This window comes from Physeter macrocephalus, chromosome 18 (assembly GCF_002837175.3).
Source record: "Physeter macrocephalus isolate SW-GA chromosome 18, ASM283717v5, whole genome shotgun sequence".
NCBI classification, from domain to species: Eukaryota; Metazoa; Chordata; class Mammalia; order Artiodactyla; family Physeteridae; genus Physeter; species Physeter macrocephalus.
The window spans coordinates 5,583,868-5,589,161 of record NC_041231.1 but is presented as its reverse complement, the minus strand read 5'-3'; the positions used below and the strand labels follow the sequence as shown (position 1 = coordinate 5,589,161).

The 5,294-nt window shown below is 57.8% G+C and overlaps 1 long non-coding RNA gene across 1 annotated transcript in view; it reads left to right on the top strand.

Moving 5' to 3' along the window:
- Window positions 1-5,000, top strand: part of LOC114484223 (uncharacterized) — a 10,390-nt gene extending 5,390 nt beyond the window's left edge. Inside the window, exon 3 of the long non-coding RNA XR_003676852.2 lies at window positions 589-5,000. This is a non-coding gene — a long non-coding RNA (uncharacterized lncRNA). The remainder of the gene's footprint in view (window positions 1-588) is intronic.
- Window positions 5,001-5,294: the final 294 nt, after the last annotated feature.

Here is a 5,294-nt window from a genome sequence, read left to right as displayed (position 1 = left end):
GGAGCACAGGCTCCGGACGCGCAGGCGCAGCGGCCATGGCTCACGGGCCCAGCCGCTCCGCGGCACGTGGGATCTTCCCGGACCGGGGCGCGAACCCGTGTCCCCTGCATCGGCAGGCGGACTCCCAACCGCTGCGCCTCCAGGGAAGCCCTACTGTTTGATTTTTTGAAACAATGACCTGACATCTATAGTGTGTGTCTGTCACACGTGTGCACTGCGTGCGAATACGTATGTGTACCTTTGTGTGTGTGTGTGCCTTGCGTGCCTGCACATGTGTGTCTGTGTGTGTGGAGGGGAGGCCCCCCCACAAGGCCCCCGACTGTAAGAGGTGCAGCTCTGAGAGAGAGGTTTCCTTGCAAAGGACGTGGCAGGTCTCGCTCCGGGCAGAGACCCGGGAAGCACAGGCCAGAGCACGAGGAGACCAGTCGCAGCCGGGACGACGGGCACTCGGGCCAGGCCGCGCGCAGGGAGAAGCTCGGGGAACCTTTGTCCTGGGAGCCTCGCTCTCCCTCCGGGCCCAGCTCCGTCGAGAGAGTGTGGCTTAATTTTTGATGCTAAAACGCGAGTTAACGTCTTCCTTACACACAGAGTCCAGCTGATACGCGTAGGAGGAGCGAGAGCAAAGCGGGTCAGCCCCCGAGCTGTGCGGCTCAGCTGCCCCACGACGGACCTTGAAAGCAGCAGCCCTGGTCTTTCCCCAGCTGTGGACACGCGTGATCTCGGGACACGGCCGCACGGGGAGGCGGAGCTGGGGAAGGGAGGCAGGAACTCTTCTGTGCCCCTCACCCGATCTCACAGCGAAGGGCTTGTGCGCGAGCTCTCAGCTGGAAACAGGCACTGCTTGCTCTCGTCTCTCCTGGGGCCTCGCATTGCAGGGACGAGCAGGGCTGTGAGCGCGGCCCGCGGTCCTGAGGGCGCTCTTGCTGCTTCGTCTTCGGGGCAGCACGGAGGGCCTGGGTGAGCCCTGAGCTGGTCGTGGCTCTGAACCGAGGGCCGACGGCACCAAAGAGCGGGCCTCTCCCATAAAGTCCAGGCCTGGGCCAGGGGTGCGGGCTCCGCAAGGCCCCGGCCTGGGCTGAGGACGCGCCTCCAGGGTAACCAGCACGACACCACGGGCTGGGCTTAACTGAACAGACCTGATTCCTCCCCACTCCTGAGGCTGCAAGTCCAAGATCGAGGTGCTGGCAGATTCGACCCCACCTCGCGGTGGCCGCCTTCTCGCCGAGTCCTGGCGCGGAGGGGAGCGCGGGCTCTGGTCTCCTCTTGTGAGGGCGCTGCTTCCATCGCGGGCCCCACCCTATGACCTCATCCATCCCTGATGACGCGCACAGCTGACGCCACCACACTGGGGGTCCAGCATCTGCATCCTGGGGAGACACCACCTGTCCGCCACCACACTGGGGGTCCAGCATCTGCATCCTGGGGAGACACCATCTGTCCGCGGCACTGGCGGGGACGCGTCTCCGAACCTTGGCCGCCCCAAACCCATCTCAGAAAACGGCCCCAAACTGAGAAGCCGTTTGAGTCTTCTGCTTCCGTCTTCCCTGTCGGCTCTGCCTCCGAAATCCGTCCTCCGTCCCTCACTTTCTCCTCCTCTCCCCACATCCGCCTCTGCCACCCAGCGTCCATTCTCCACCCAGCAGATACTGAACCTTTTAAGCCATCTCTCCGAGGAGCCCGCGCCCCTCTTAGAACCCCCTACCTCGCCAGGGTCCACACCCACCCGCCCCGTGCTGTCTGTGTGACGCCCTGGGGTCCCACTTCAGCGGGACCTCCCCGTTGCCGGGGCCGGAGGAGCCCACTCTGTCTCTCGCCCTCCCGGCCCGCTTTCTTGAGGTGTTTATCCCCACGTGAGAGTCCTGTTTCCTGCATCCTGTATCGATTGACCTTGGTCTTCTGGAACGTCTGCTCCGCCCGGGTACGGGGACCCACCACAGTGCCTCACCCGCACCTCCAGTGTCCACAAGGCTCTGAAAGTGGACATGCTGCCCATAACCATTTGCCAGAAAACCCTGAACTGACCCGGACTCACGTGGTCGCCAAAACCGATGGGAATGGCTGGAGCCACTGTGGTCTGAACTTACCCTGTGGTCTGAATGTTCCCGAGGGCCGTGAGGGATGTTGACGCGTTTGATTTTGGGGGGCTCTCCTCCAGCCCTGGAGAGCGTTACAGCCACAGGGCGCACGCGCCGTCACAGCTTCCAAAACTAGGCATCATCCGCGTTCAAAGCCATCTGGCCCCGGGATGCCAGGTCTCTCCGCTTTCATCCTCTGCTCCCTGGTCCTTGTACTCTGGGCAGGATGCTTTATTCTACCAGGAGCAGCGCAGAATTAAATCTGTCACTTTTCACGGACTGCACTAGTCTCGTAGTTCCGAGGGAGAAAGGAGATGATGATGCAAGCGTGGCCCGGTGTTAACAACAGAGCGCTCTGGGTGAAGAGACTGAGCGTCTCTGTGCTGTCCTCGCGCCCGCACGCTCTTCTGCAGGTTTGGAACCGTTTCCGCATAAAGAGTTAGAAGCCCACCCACGTCCTGTGTCACTCCTGCCTGCCCCTCCCTCAGCATCTCCCGTTTAATCTCAGCTTGTTGTCTTATTACCATTGATATCTTGTTCCACGGGTTCCCGGGTTTGCTAGAATCTTACTGAGATAGCTTTGCAAATGCTGCCTGAAATTTACATTTTGTTTTTGTAGTCGGTCATTTCTACAGATACGCTCTTCCTCTGTGAGTATGGTTCTTTGCCAACTTTCTTAATTTCTTTGGTCCTCCGTCTTCCCTGATCTTTGCAGAGGCCCCACTTACCTCATTTACTGAAACACAAAGCCCCCAGGCTGATGCTCAGGGGTGAACAGTGAAGGGGCTGCCCTACCCGGCAACCGTTTCTTGGCACTTCCTTGCTTCCAGGAGCCCCTGCTGTCCCGGGGGTGGGTCTCCTGATCCCGTGGTCTGGCTGTCCTTCCATGAAGGGGGTGTATCCCTACAGCTCGGGGCAGCCCGCTGGGCGTCCCTTGCCAGCCGGCCCCCCATCGCCCGGAACGCAGGCTGGAGGTGGGCGCGAAGCAGCTGTGGCACACGCAGCCGGCACACGTGGCGCGGGAGCTTCTCACGGACCTTGAGCAATAGTTCTAATTCCAGCGCTGTCGAAACTTTTCTGTGTTTCACAAGCATTGCCTCTGTGGTGTCTGCACAGGGGAGATTGTGCCATGAGTTACTGAAGTGTTGCTGTCAACTCTAGTGCTGAACTGAGTTTATTTAAAAACAGAAAAGGAGGGAGGGAGGGAGGAGAAAAGTAGGCAGAGGCTGCTGCGAGCCGGAAGACTGGGTGACAGGGCTGTTGCTCTGTCTGAAGACACCGTATCTGTGAGCGGGTTCCTTTCCTTGCACTCACCCTGACCCTCTCTTGCTCACCACTCGCCGCACACCCAGCACTTGCAGGGTTAATGTTGCACCGAGGCGCCCGCCCCGTCTGGTTTCACACCCAGGGAAGCAGGGTCCGGCCGGACAACGGCCCCGCGGGCCTTTGGGGGTGGTTCGCGCTCCCCCCGGGCAGGGGGGAAGGAGAGCGGGTATTGGGGCCGCAGAGCCTCAGACCCTGGGCCAGGGAGCCTGGGAGTCCTGGAGGTGAGCTCCGGGGACCCGGAACGGGAGAGAGAAAGAGCTGACATGGGACCGGGGAGCCACGTGCCTGCGCCCTCAGGGCGGGAGCTGACTCGGCGCGGCGCCAGCTCCGGGGAGTGGGGGGAACCTCCATCTGGGGCCTCGGGCTGCGGGTCCCCCCCGCCCCCCGTGCGGGTGTGACCCCGCGTGGACGGGCGGCCGGGCCTGTGCCCTGGGCCAACAGAGGCACCTTGAGCCCGGGAGCCCGGCATCAGAGCCTGTGTTCAAGGCCCCAGGGGCCAAGGGTCCTTGCAAGGGACCTCCTCCAAGGGTCTCCCCGCAGCCGAGACGCCCTCATTCTTATCCACCCCCCGGATGCTCTCAGTCCTTCCACAAGGACCCTTGTCTCCCGCCCCAGCTCAAGGCCCACCGTCCTGCTCACCTCCTCTCGGGGTCCCCTCACCCCCTCAGTGCTTCTCGCTGGAGGTCCTGAAACGGCGGAGCAAGCCCTCCGGCCGCCCCTTGCCCACAGCAGCACGTCCCAGAGAGCAGTCGCTTCCCTCGCCGAGGTCGTGACTTCGGCCATGTGCTTGAACCAAGTGTGTTATCATGCGCTTAACCTTGGTTTTCAAATCAACTCCCTACTTAAACATACTTATTTAAAAGGACATGCCGTAGGTCTCCCATACATGGAATACCAGTGCTTTCCTCATAGACTTTAAAATAAATAGAAAACGATTAAAATGTAAAACACTCATCCAGGGACCACCTACAGTCAGGAACACTTCCTCCTAGTACCTTCCGAAATCACGCGTTCATCTGCAATTGTTTGTGTGACCCGCTGTGAACATTCAACCTCTCAAGGAAGAGGGGAAGCAAAGTAAGTAGCTTGAGGAGACAAAAACATACTGAAGAGGCTTAAAAGGGTCAGGAAGGGAGGTGCCTCTGAAATGACCACCTGCAGGACCACAGGAAGATGGCAGCCGTCGCCCTGCCTTTTCACTGGCAGCTTCTCCGGAGTCGCGGATTTGGGTTTCCGTCTGAGTTTTCAGTGGGCAGTCTTTTCATTTGTTTACCTCGCTTGTTTGTCTCTCATCGTAGATATCAGCTCCCTTCCGGCAGGGGCTTTTCTGTTTTTATTTCTCTTTTTTCACAGCTATGGATGAAAACGTGCTGCCTGGATGAATGTGGCGAGTTTTGTTTTTTTCCTGTGTTGATGAGAACTTGGAAGGGTTGCAGCCAAAGCAGCTCTAGTCCATTTCTAAAGAGACGATCTGTTTGTATTTATTGACACAATGAAGTTTTGAAATGTTTTCTGGTCAAACCCATTACCTTTTCCTTATTGTTTTAATCTTTGGTTTCATGTTTCTTAAGTTCTCCCTCACCCCAAGATTACATAAATATTCACTGAAGTATGCTGCTAGTGTTTTCATGGTTTCATTTTACGTTTGAATCTTTAATCCATCTAGAACACGGAACGGGAATCTAATTTTATTTAATTTCAGCGGGTTGGCGATCTGCCCAAACTGTTAATTGAAAAAGGCCCTTGCTTTTTCCACTGATTTGAAAGGTCATCTTTTCACGTATCAGATGTTTATATAACTTCAGGCTGACATGTAGACTTTCCATTGTTTTCCATTCCATTCTTGTATCAGGAGTTCAGTGTTTAAAGGATTTTAGCCTTCATCTCTGATTA